Genomic DNA, 12,827 nt, shown 5'->3' on the forward strand with positions numbered 1-12,827 from the left:
AAATAGTTTCAATCACATAGACCATAAAGTACATTCAATAGAGATGTAAGAGATAACCATTAATTCTTCATGTACCAATCCCCTGAAGCAATTCTGCTAAAATACAAGCACATTTCTTGCTTTACACTCAGATTGCAGCTCTAAGCCACACTTTGGCAAAACACTACACACAGTTCACTACATTTTACACAATCACATGAATAAAATAGATCATTTTCACACTGAATACACTGCCATTCAAGATTCTAAACTTAAATTGCATGCTATCAATAAGTACTCAATGATTATTATAGTACAGTATTGCATGTTGACCATCGTATTGTAAACAGAATGTATGTTGTACTGTATGTATGCGTGAGATTGGGAACAGTCTTCCTACCTACACAGTTTTGGAAGGTCTATGACCACGATCCTCATACCTGTATACCTCTTCTGCAAACAAGAATGCATGTGCAGATACAAAAGTATCAATTGTACAAGTGAAGCGTCTCAGGGCCAGATTCGCCACGCTAAGTGATACTTCCCCTGCTGCCTGGCCAGAGAGAATGCTGCCTGTGACGCTGATGAGCTGCTGTGGCCTGAGCAAAAATCTTTTCTATACAGCATATGCAGAAGGCTTTTTTCCCTTTTTTCTGTTGTTTGTTCTGCATGACAAATCCAACCGTGTTTGCTGAGATGGATACACAGTATTTTAGAATAAAAACGTTATATTTTTGGATTTGTGTGTTTTATATTTAAATGTAAAAAATGTATGTAATGCAACACTGAAAATGCAACAGTCCTTCTGCTCAGCATAGTATTTTCCATTGAGGAAATCAGTGTTCAATAGGTTCTTGTAAATGCCTATTTATTTGATCGTGTGTGTGTGTCTGTGTGTGTGTGTGTGTGTGTGTGTGTGTGTGTGTGTGTGTGTGTGTGTGTTTACTTTATTTTGAGAAGACATAGCATTGTTTTAAATGCAGTGTTTGCTTTTGCAAGAGATTTGTGGAGTTTTGTGTTTTGTGTGTGAGTTTTTGTATTTATTTGTGTTTAGGGTTTTAAGAAAATGAGCCATGCTTTCAGAAAAGGTGTGTAAGCAATTATACTGCATTATAATCCTATTGTTGAATGATAATTCAGTTCTTGTATTTAGTATTTCTACTAACCTTTAAATAATTGGATTTGTTTACTTTTACTTTGTTTCCTTTACTTTCTACTCAGTGCATTTCCTTGTTGAAGTGTCCTTGAGCAAGGCCCTGAACCCCAACAAATGATTGCGCAGGGGTGAATAAAAATATACAGTATTGAATAGCATATTATCCTGCTCTAAAATCCCTCTATACAATATTTGCAGTCCATTCTTTGAGATCTTGGGTAGGGTCGGGAATTGTTACTGAAAAGCTCCTTTAGACACTGTATTGAAAACAATTTCTTCCTTGTACCTCTGACAGCTATTGTACAGTAGCTGTTGCTCCTGGCAACATTTGTATAATGATGTGCACTCAAAGGAGTTACTGACATACAGTCACTTTGTTTAAAAACACAATGCAGAAACTTAACCCTTGTCTTCAGCAATGGTTTTTAAAAGGTTTAAAAATATCACTTGTTTCTCATTCAAATCCAAAACTAATATAACCAGTCAATGAATTCAGATTGCCTATTCCTGCTTAAGGTCCACATTTATCCCAACATTTGCAATTTAATGAAAAGTGTTCACCTACCTAATGATAGGAAAAGTTATTCAATCCAGGGCTCTATAGTGAGATTTCACTCGCATATGCCCCTTAAAAAAATTATTTATGAGCACAGTGTGCGAATAAAGAATGCAAACCTACCTTAACATGAAAAGTGTAAAGACAAAAGCAGCCTCCTTATTTCTAACCTTCTGACAACTGTTGCTGGCAAACTTTATCAGCTGTAGCTAGCTAGCTAATTAAGCTAAGGCAAGCTCCATGTCCACTCCACGGTCTCCGGTTGACTACTAAATGTTTTTAGCTTAGGTGCTTTAATACGACTACAACTTTGGTGACTTTGAAGAGCCCCTTTTTTTCACCTAGCAACAAAACTTGCAGCACTTAACACCTCTCACTTGAAGAGTGTTGCAGATATTTCCTGTTATGTATTATTATTATTATTATTAAATTTTCAGACTGAAGTGGATTTAAATGTAAATTAATCTGTGTCTCACTGACATACACACACACTTTCAGCTGGTAAGACAATGATATCGGTACAATGTGACTTTGCTATAAGCCCTCTTACTTCCACCACCAGGGTTATTAAAAACAGCTTGGTGACATCTACAGTCCAACAGTTGGAAATCTAAGTCATTGGCTCAGCTCAGTCTGTAGTGGTTAAAATTTCACATTATGGTAAAATGCATGTTTAAAAGATTTAATTTCCTTCCTTTTGGTAAGACTAAAATTATTTTCTGTTGAAGATGTGAGTTGAAGAAGTGAGATTAAACCACTGATCTACAGAGCAAAAAATAACCCTTTTTTACATAGCCTGTCTTAATCAGATTTATTTTAGGTTAAATATATTAAAGTAAACTAAATGTTATTGCGTAATATGATAGGGATTGCAAACCCATAGAAAATTATCAACCAACTTTAACTGGGTGAGACCAAAACACAGCTAAAGTAAAAGTCAAATAAATACTGGACTTTTGGCCAAAACCATGAATAAAAGTAAATGCTAATGTTTCTCCCTGTCGGTGTTATTATTTTGCTAGTATGTTTGCATATCAACTGTATAAGGTCATAATATGTCAATGGTGCATTCATAGCTTGCTGTGGTAACACAAGTGGACAAAAAAGATAAAACAATAATAAAAAATAAGTCAATATGTACTGTTGATTTGACCTTGCAAAACTAAAAACACTTGTTTTTTCATGCCTACTGCCAACTCATTCAAGCAAAACAACAAACTAACAAACAAAATCTAGGTTCCTAGTAATAGATTTACACTTAGGTATTTCATATTGGGGTTTTCTTTCAATCGGTAGTCAGTAAACTATACTCACCACAAGACAGTGCTTGACTTTTGTGTGTATCAAAAAGAGAATGCATTTCAATACTACCACTACCAATAATAATAACGTTCCATTCTGTCACAGTGAGCTGAATGGAAAAACTCAATGTGTTGATAAAGACAGAATCAGCAATGTGGAAGCCGCATTGGTAGGATTGGTTTTCGGATTCGATTCAGTGTCTGCCTGCTGCATATGCTGTGCTCCATGCAGTAATAGTCCATCACAAACTCTGCATGGGGCAAACTTCAAACCACCCACTCCATCTGTCTGCTTGTCTTCCCTGTTTCTGATTTTCCGTCTCCACCTGTTGCCTCTTTCTCCTCCTCCTTTCTTTTCCTTTGCATCGTCCCTTTTCCCTCTTATCCTCCCTACCAATTCATTTTCAACTGCTGTTGTACATTAGATCTTTTATTGAGCTGTAACTCTTTGGGCTTTCCAAAGCTGGACGTAGTTTGTTCAGTACTCTATTTAAAGATAAAAAGAAAGAAAAGTACACATGCGTGAACTTGCATCTCTGTTTTGTAAAGGTGGTTGTAAGCAAATGTATGTGTCTTGATGCATTGACCATGATGCATACATTTGGGTTCTTTCCTCTCAGCACATGCTGTTATAATTTTTCTCGATGGCTTGAACACATTTGTTGAAATGATGCCTCTTTTTCTTGAAACTCTAAACACAACACGCGGCTGTGGCTCAGGGGCGGCTGTGGCTCAGGAGGTATAGCGGGTTGGCCGTTAATCGGAAGGCCGGCGGTTTAATCCCTGGCTCCCCCTGGTTGCGTGTCGAAGTGTCCTTGGGCAAGATACTGAACCCCGATTTGCCCCTGGCGGCTGTTCCGCCAGTGTATGAATGTGTGTGAATGTTAGTTTCCGTTTGAGCACTTAGGCTCAGTGTGTGAATGCAGATGTACTGTAAAAGCGCTTTGAGTGGTCGAAAAGACTAGAAAGGCGCTATACAAGTACATTTACAAATCCACAACTTCTCACCCAATTCCCCAAACGTCCTATTTTCAGGTCAAAATGAAGCTTTCCACTCAAAACCATTCAATCTCACTGAAAAACAAAACTTTGCCTTCAGACATAACACACAAGCCCTCAAAAACACACATACTTCAACACAGCCTTCGACACTGGTGAGATAAATTCAAAACAATGCTAGAAAAACTGGTTATTAGTAATGTTGCTTCTCCCCCTCAGAAACCTTTTCACATGATGAACACAACAAAAGAAACAACAAATGTAAACATTAGCAAATTTTTTATTACTAAGTCAACTGTACAGTACAACACACCAAACAACAAATGATTCTGCCCCAGTGTCCTGTCTTTGGTCTGGGACAGGCCAGAGATTCTTGTTCTCCACCTCCTTCTCCTCTTCCTACTCCTCCTCCGTTTCCCTCCTCCCTCTACCTCCTCCACCCTCTTCTCCACCTCTTCCTCCTCCTCCTCCCTACTCCTCCTCCGCCCTCCTCCTGCTCCGCCACCTCCTCATCTTACTCCTATCCTATCTTCCCCTCCAACTCCTACTGTTCCTCTTCCTTCACCTCTTACTCCTTTCCATACTGCTCTCCCTCCTCCTTCTGCTCCTCTCTGGTGTCCTCCACCTCTTCCTTCAGATTTCTCTGGATCCATTGTTCCAAAACAGAATGAACTGACTCTGGTCCTTTTATCTGTCTATTGAAGGCTCTGATTGGTGTGTTATCAATAATGACTGTTTGTGTTTCCACCTGGGTAGCTGTGTACTAATTGAGCTCACCTTATGCTGACTTGAGTGAACAATATTGAATGTTAATTTTTTCTCAATGACCACATAGTGTAGGCAGTGAGAAATGAAGGGATTTGTGTGTAGAGTTTAGAGAAATGGGTGTGCTTTTTGAAAAATAGAGTTATGGTTTTGAAAATTTAGTTCAATAGCCTGATTATAGTGTTTAAGCAATTGAGAAAAACTGTAACTGCCCCCATACAGCCAATATATATGTTCAACGAGGGTTTACTAACCACTCTGTATTCCATGTAGCACGCCGTGCCATACACAGGCATATGCAATGCAGTTTATCCCCATTTAACCCCAGAGAGGTGGAGGATCTAAAGCATCCATGTGGACTGTCTTGGATTTAAAAGAGCTCCAAATGCTCTTAGGTATGACAAACAGGTTTTGCCTCAGTATTGGCACTGCTGCCTTCCTTCTGATGAGCAAGCTTCAAGGGACTAAGAGAGCACAACATTCATCCCCCCTCTTAGCGGATTTTAAGAAACGCAGTTGAGCTATCGTAATAAACAATTTGAGACGGATTAATTCAATGAGTGAGAAGGGCACCTTGACAGTGTTCATTCTGATGCTGAAAACTAAGGCGAAAATGTTTTGTTGATGACCTGGTGTCATTCATACATACAGGAGGTAGAGCCGTTGTTTAATAGAGAATGTTGTGTACTTGAATAATATATAAATACAGTTCATTTACTATTCCCTGTTCCCTGATTTATTAAATTGTATCCTCCACCGCCCAAAAATCTCTTCTTCAGAGGCTAATACATCTGCCTGATCTTTTGCACTTATAAGCAGCATCTTACATTCCAGTAATGTTGTCTTAATGTGCCAATAATGTCAGCTAATGTCAGCTAACGTTATTGGTTCTAGGATCTAATAAATTTAACAGATTTATGGACAAAATTCATCTGACCACAGCAATCGTACATGGGTCCAAATCAAAACAACCACACTGAGACCCTTCAGAGGAAGTGCTCTCAGCCAGTCACAAACAAATTCTGGGAATGTGATCTGACCTCAACCTGACCCAACTACAAGTATACTCTCAACAGTTGCTAGCAGTTAGCAAAGGAATGAATCAAGGTCTTACCTAGACTAGCAATGAAGTGTGTTGCTTTAGGAGCCGATACCAAGTAATACTATACTAATACTAATAAATCCAGTGACTGTCATATTCTTAGAAGCGCCGCTTTGTAACATCATCATATTATTGTGACTTAATCTCAGATGTCTAGTGAAGTTTGTGGTGTTGCCACAGTTTTTCACTGTCTTTGCACACACAGCGTCATTATTACCTTCACAGCTAAAATACAGTTAGACGTGACTGCTTTTACAGTCAGCCATATAATCAGTATTCAGTTGTGGAAAATGTAAAGGGCTGCTGCGGCTCACTTCAATGAAGCTCCATCACAGAGCTGTAGCACAAGCATGACATTGATAGGCAGAAGGAGAGTTTATAGTTCCTATCAACGGAGTATAATAACACCATATTGGTGACAGTAAGATTCTTATGATAAACACACTCACTCCAAATGACTGTGTTTAGAGTTCAATCCTTTTATATGAGTATCGATCCTAGAGCATGAAACGTTGGAATCAGAAATCGATATTTTAGTATCGATCTGTACATCACTATACTTTTGTAACCAACACATTGGATATGTAGGCCGCAGTGGTGGAGGATACAGGCACAAGGTGGTTCATCATCACTACTCCTGGGGAAGTCCTCCATTCAGCAGCTTTACCCTCTCCGGCTCCGAGCTATGAGCAGATGGTTTGGGCAATAACTTTATTTACCTGCAATAAAGCTCCCTGCGTATGGGACTTGGCATTTGAGCCATTTCAGCGGAGTGGCAGAGATGGAGAGGGGAAAATGCATACATCAACCTTTTGGACCATAGAACACGTGCGATTCCGTCCACACCCAAGGGCGGATTGTTATGAGTAAAATGCTTGATTGATATTGTCATAGCCACATTATACATTAGTCACTCAATTTCTCCCTCCAGTTCTAATTCCATCGTGAACCAGACAAGTTATAATTAATTGTGGCAAGAAGGCTCAACATGCCGAGGTCATATAACAAACAAGTAATTTCAGATATATGCCAGAGCTTTTGTAGAAACCAAATCAAAAATAGCACTTCCATCTCTGTAAATGGCTGTCCTACTTTGGTAATGCTTAATGACCGATGAAATAAACTTCACTCAAATTATTGAGGACAATGACAAAGTAAAGTCTGTGTTTCTGACACCTTTCCCACTCCACTTATTTTCTGACACTGTTTCTTCATTCAGTGGACTGTAGAATATCTAAGGAATACATTTAACTACTTGTACCTTTTTAAATGGATAATCTACATTAAGAATAAGTAGTGGTGACCCTCCTCTTTCTTTTGTCTTATTTTACACTCTGGCTTCAATATATGAGTTGCACTTACCATGAAATTGGAGCAGAGCAATATTTTATCTCCACAAATACAGTGAATGGCAACACATGCTGACATGAGCATGCTGTGTTTTTGGTGAAAATGCGAACTGCAAAGGTGTTGTAATATTTACTATCCTAAAATGAAATTGAATTAGTTTTATTTTGTGTTTTCAGTCATTTATTAACTTGATGCCAGCTGTATGTAATATGAAACAAAAAATGGCTACAGCTCGAACAAGGGAACTGTCAAAAGCAAGAAAAATTGAAAATCTGTTAGTCTATATAATATTCTTTTCACTGCACATTTTGCAGCTCTTCTGAGAATGTAAACCAAAGACCAAATGGTAAGTTCACTAAGGCTCAAGCACACAATGATGATGGTTGGGCTGAGTGCACAGAGTGTAAAAAACATTCTGGGAATCCTTTTATAAAAATCTATATATTTTTGAATGACATTTGTTAAAAAGCTAACACAAGAAGCCCCACAGACCTATAAACAGACTTGTTTTGAAAAGTCTTATCAGTTCACACAGCCCCCATAAATTTCTCAAAGCTGAGAACGGGTCCACATTTATGAAGAGACCGCATTGCTCACAGGCTTATAACAAGCTCAACTTGCCTAACAGTTACTGTTAAGCCTTTGTACATGGGGCGCATGCTCTAGCGGTGAGCTAACTGGCACCCCACGAGAGTGGTATTTCCCTGTGGAGATATTGTCCTAACAGAGATTGCTTTCACCTTAGTGGGTGCAATGGCATCAATAACATTTGCAATTTTATAATTTAAATTATCTGCAAACTCATTCACAGAGATCCATGAGAGGGCATGTGTGGAAGAGAAAGCCTGAATAAATATTTCACTGGTATTGTCAGTGATATGACATTTTGTGACTACCTTTATTTGAACATTTGTGTGCACGGAGACAGCACTCTCAAAGAAAACACAGGAATGATCAGAGAGAGAGGGTCACCACGACGTTGGTCAATTAACATGTAAGTTAACTTACGTCACTTGCGTAACTTACGCCATTTACATAACTCGCGTAACAAATAAAAATATTTAATGTTGACTTTTTGTTTCACACAGGACACAAACCACAGTTCTCCTAGTTCAAGGTCGGGGTTCTGGCCCTCCATCCATCCATCCCAACCAACTCCTTACTCAGTCTTTTCTGATAAATATCATATACCTACCTTTACTGTCAAAAACTGACGCTACAAGGCTTCCCCCAATGCATTGAACTATGTATGACGCTATAGGGATCTCCAGTGCAAACTGATGCTGATGGGTCTTGACCATGCACCCATATGTTACGGGTTTGGGAGTGAGAACGGATTGCCATGACCTTGTAAATGTTCAGACCCTTGGAGATGATTAAGTCAGGAGTGTGCCCCTAACTACACAGTCAAAGTCAATACAGATTAAAGACAGCAGTTCAGCAAAGTCATCCAAAAAGGTTGAACAGTATTTAGGTTGCCTGTTGATATTTAGAGATATATCGAGAAGAGGAATTCAACTGAAGAGCCACATATTCAAAATAAGCAAAATATCCATAAGACATCTTCTTGCATTAGAGGGAGTCATTAAACAAAATGGCAACTCCACCTCCTTTGTTATGAACTCTAGCTTCACTCATAAAACTGAAGTTGGGAGGGGTGGACTCGATAAGACCAACTTTACTGTTATCTTGGTCTACCAAGTTTCAGTTAAAAGAATTAAATTGTGCTTGATGATAAAATCATCAATTAAAAATGTTTTTCCTGCCAAAGACCTGACGTTAATGAAGCTAAATTTATCTCACAGCCGTAACTGTGACAAATATGTTAAAACTGCCAATGCTGAGAGTGGACACTGGCAGGGGATAAGGTTGAGAAAATGTGAGTAAGGGAAGGGGCGGGGAGTAAGTTTGGTCCTGGCAGTAACCAGCTCTTTCATCTGGACAGCAAACTCCAAAAGGGGGGAGGAGGGAGAAGGGGTGACCTGGATGGGGTGTGAGAAGAAGGCGAATCCTCACAGGTAGCTGTTGGTGAGGCGGGGTGGAGACTCCTTCTCTTAGCTCTGATGTGTCCCATGATCAAAACTCTTTTCAGGTGGAGGCTGAGGTTCTCCCTCACAGTTCCTGACATGTTGTGTTATGCCTTATTCTTGTTTTGATTATTTTTGTCTCTTGTCCTTGGCAGAGGGAAGACATGTTAAGGCAAAGCCTAAAAAGTCTCAAAAGTCTCAAACCTCCATTCTTCGGTCAGCAGGGGGCGACTTCTCTTGTTGCAAATAGAAATCTGATTCCATTACACTTAATGGAAAAATGATTTTTACCTCAGTAAACACTTTCCTAATGAGTTTATGATCTCTATCATTAGCTTCAAGTCTTCTAAAATACAGCGTGATGTTCATTTGGTAAATTATATAGTCGCTTTTAGAGGAAAACAGATGATAAAGGGCACGCTTTAGGCCGGGACCACCTTGTGATTGACAAGTCTCTCCCATGGCGACCTGTGCCTGGTTGCAAAAATCTTGATGGCGAAAACCAAAATGCCGCATTTTGCCTGATGAAGGTCTAACACCGAAATGTTGTATCGATACATACATAATTTTTGCAAGATAGACTGTGCGGGTTTTCTTTGCAACTTTTGACCTACCTGTCCCCCCTCCGACGCACCTGTCTCTCGCTATAGAGGTGAGAAATAATTCATTGCTCTGACAGCCAAAATGCCAAAATTGAGGCTTCAAAATAGTCAACAAACCAATGCATGGCGTCACAGTGACTACATCCACTTTTTTTATACAGTCTATGGGCAAAGTCCATCTGCCTCAAAAAGACGTCTGCGCTCCCAGAAAAAGTTGAAATTGTCACTAAAGTGCACTAAATGGACGATACGTGCAGTTGAGAGTCAGTGCAAACAATCTGCTGAATCTCTCAACTCCTCTTCTGACTGGTGGTAGAGGGCCACTGATAAACACCTCAGCATTCAGAGAGCTGAAAAACCAAATGGTTTAAGGTCTCAGCACCTTGTGATTAAGAAACTGGACCGGCCGATAGTGTTTAAGTGCTGTGGTAAGCTCAAATCCCCTGTGACAAGTGCAAATGAGAAAACGAATGAATCCGTACTCAATTTAGAAGTGAGGAATTCTTTTTTGGCCTAATTTATCATTGTGATGTGATATGATTTGATGAGGCAAAGCAGAGGCAGAAATATGTGCCAACTAAAAGTAAATGAATTCAGAGCTGCAATTACCATCGGTGTGCCAAACAGCTCAAATTAATGAATCATAATAGACTCCACTGCAAGATGTTGCAACAGACTTCGTGGAGAGGGAGAGACAGAGTGAGCCAGATTCACTCTTTATCTCAGTCCTTCTCTTGCTTGCTTTTTGTGTCTCTGCTTATCACCTTCTCAGGTCTCCCTCGCTAACTCTCCATTCTCTCCTCTGTCTACTATCTCCCTCTTTGTGTTGCTTCAACCCAAAGCCAAATGTCTGTCTCTGGAGGAAGATCCAGGGCAGGATAGAGGAGAGGAGGCACAGATTGACAAAGATGTGTCCCTGTCAAATAAAGCTGCTTATAAATCTGCTCAAGCCTTTGTTTCCATTGTCTCTGGATGATTGTGTGTATTAGCTCCAGGGTGCATTTGGCTGCATGTGTATGCATACGTGTGTTTGAGTGCAGATTAGAAACTGCAGGTGTCTGCACCTAGTAAAAAAACAATAAAAACAATGTTGCGCTAGATTATTCACGTTTGCATAACTCCTCATGCTTCATTTGTCAGCAACTCCAAGTGAATGGGATAAAATGGAGGTGAGAACAACAGGAGCGAGCGACTGTAAGAAAGAAAGATGAGAAACAGAAAGAAGCACAGGGGAAAAATTACAAACATAGACTTCGAAGCTTCTTAGTTTTAGCCTGCTGACATTCATATCACACCTGGTGTCTGTCTTGTAAAAGCTTATCTGGCACACAGGAAGTGGTGCATTTTGTCTTCACAGTTGTTTGGAAACAAGACTAAGAATCTACAGCCATGCCATGCTCTGTGTGGTCACTGTGGGAGAAGGGTCCGTTAAGGAAGTTGAACTTCCAAATATCGTGTCTAAAATGTGATAACATTTATCTTGGCCACTCAGCTGGTGCTCATGCATAGAAAGAAAAGATGGCACACAGAGTGCAGGTGAGAATTCCTTCAACAAAAACGGTTACAACGGAACAGCTTGTTTTATGTACAGTATATTTACTATATTATTTAGGGACTAAAATTACATTTTGATGTTCATAAAATAGCATTTCTGCCTAATAGTTGCTAAAATGCCTATATGTTTATTTATTTTGTTTTCCTAAGGCACCTTTTGTTTGCATTCATTCATTGATTACACCACATTATTTGTGCTGAAAGCCATACCACCTATTGTTGTGGAGTATACGCATGGTTAACCTTATTTCTTTGCTAGTTGCTAAAATTGCCACCATTAATAACATTTTGAATTTATTTGTGATCTGCTATTATCTGCAGCTGCTTTATGTCTTTCTCGCTAACAAATTATAAACCGTATTTGAAAGTTCAACTCCCTTCAAGTTTGTGCTGTGGCTGCAGCTGGATAGATTTGCACTGTGGTGCTTTAAGCTATATGCTATAATCAGCATGCCAACATGACAATGTTTAGCATGTATAATAATACTAAGGCTGACCGTTATGAGAAATTTGATGCTAAAGATACGGCTTTATTATCACTTGATGCCCGTCAGGCCTTTGACAGAATAGAGTGGTCATACTTGTTTAACGTTCTTCCGAGGTATGGATTTGGCTTCAACTTTCTCAAATGGGTTAAACTTTTGTATACAAATCCTAAAGCCAGTGTCTTGACAAACAACATAGTCTCTAAACCTTTCACATTGGAACGTTCCACTCGCCAGGGATGCCCGTTATCTCCAATGTTATTTATTTTGGCTATGGAGCCCTTGGCAATGAATAAGAATGCGAACTGATATATTTGGCATCCAGTTAGGAGATCAGGAGCATATATTGTCCTTATATGCTGATGATCTGATAGTCTTTTTGACAAGGCTGTCCATCAGTGTCCCAAATTTAATGCAACAAATGGAGCTATTTGGTCGATTTTCTGGTTATGAAATAAATGATTCAAAATCTTCTATTCTATTTTTGAACAGTGACGAGAGGCTAAACCCAGTCATACAGACCCCGTTTATCAATGCAAAAGAGGGATTTGTGTATCTTGGTGTTAAAATTACTCCAGACATTAAAACCATTGTACCAATGAATTATGATCCTTTGGTTAGTGAAGTAAAGGAGTCTTTAAATAAATGGACAGTAATGCCCGTGTCAATGATTGGCAGAATAAACATGATCAAAATGAGCATATTACCAAAATTTTTATATCTGTTTCAGGCACTCCCTTTGCCTCTCTCAAAACAATTTTTTGATGAATTAAACACTGTCTTTAATAGATTCATTTGGAATAATAAAAAACCTAGACTAAGGCTTCGACTGCTGTACATGCCATATGAGAGAGGGGGGTTACAACTCCCTAATTTTAAATTATATTACTGGTCTGCACAGCTGCGCTCAGCCATATTCTACTTTGCAACTGAGACACCCCCAGCATGGAT

The sequence above is a fragment of the Micropterus dolomieu genome, linkage group LG11 (genome assembly GCF_021292245.1).
Source record: "Micropterus dolomieu isolate WLL.071019.BEF.003 ecotype Adirondacks linkage group LG11, ASM2129224v1, whole genome shotgun sequence".
Lineage (NCBI taxonomy): Eukaryota > Metazoa > Chordata > Actinopteri > Centrarchiformes > Centrarchidae > Micropterus > Micropterus dolomieu.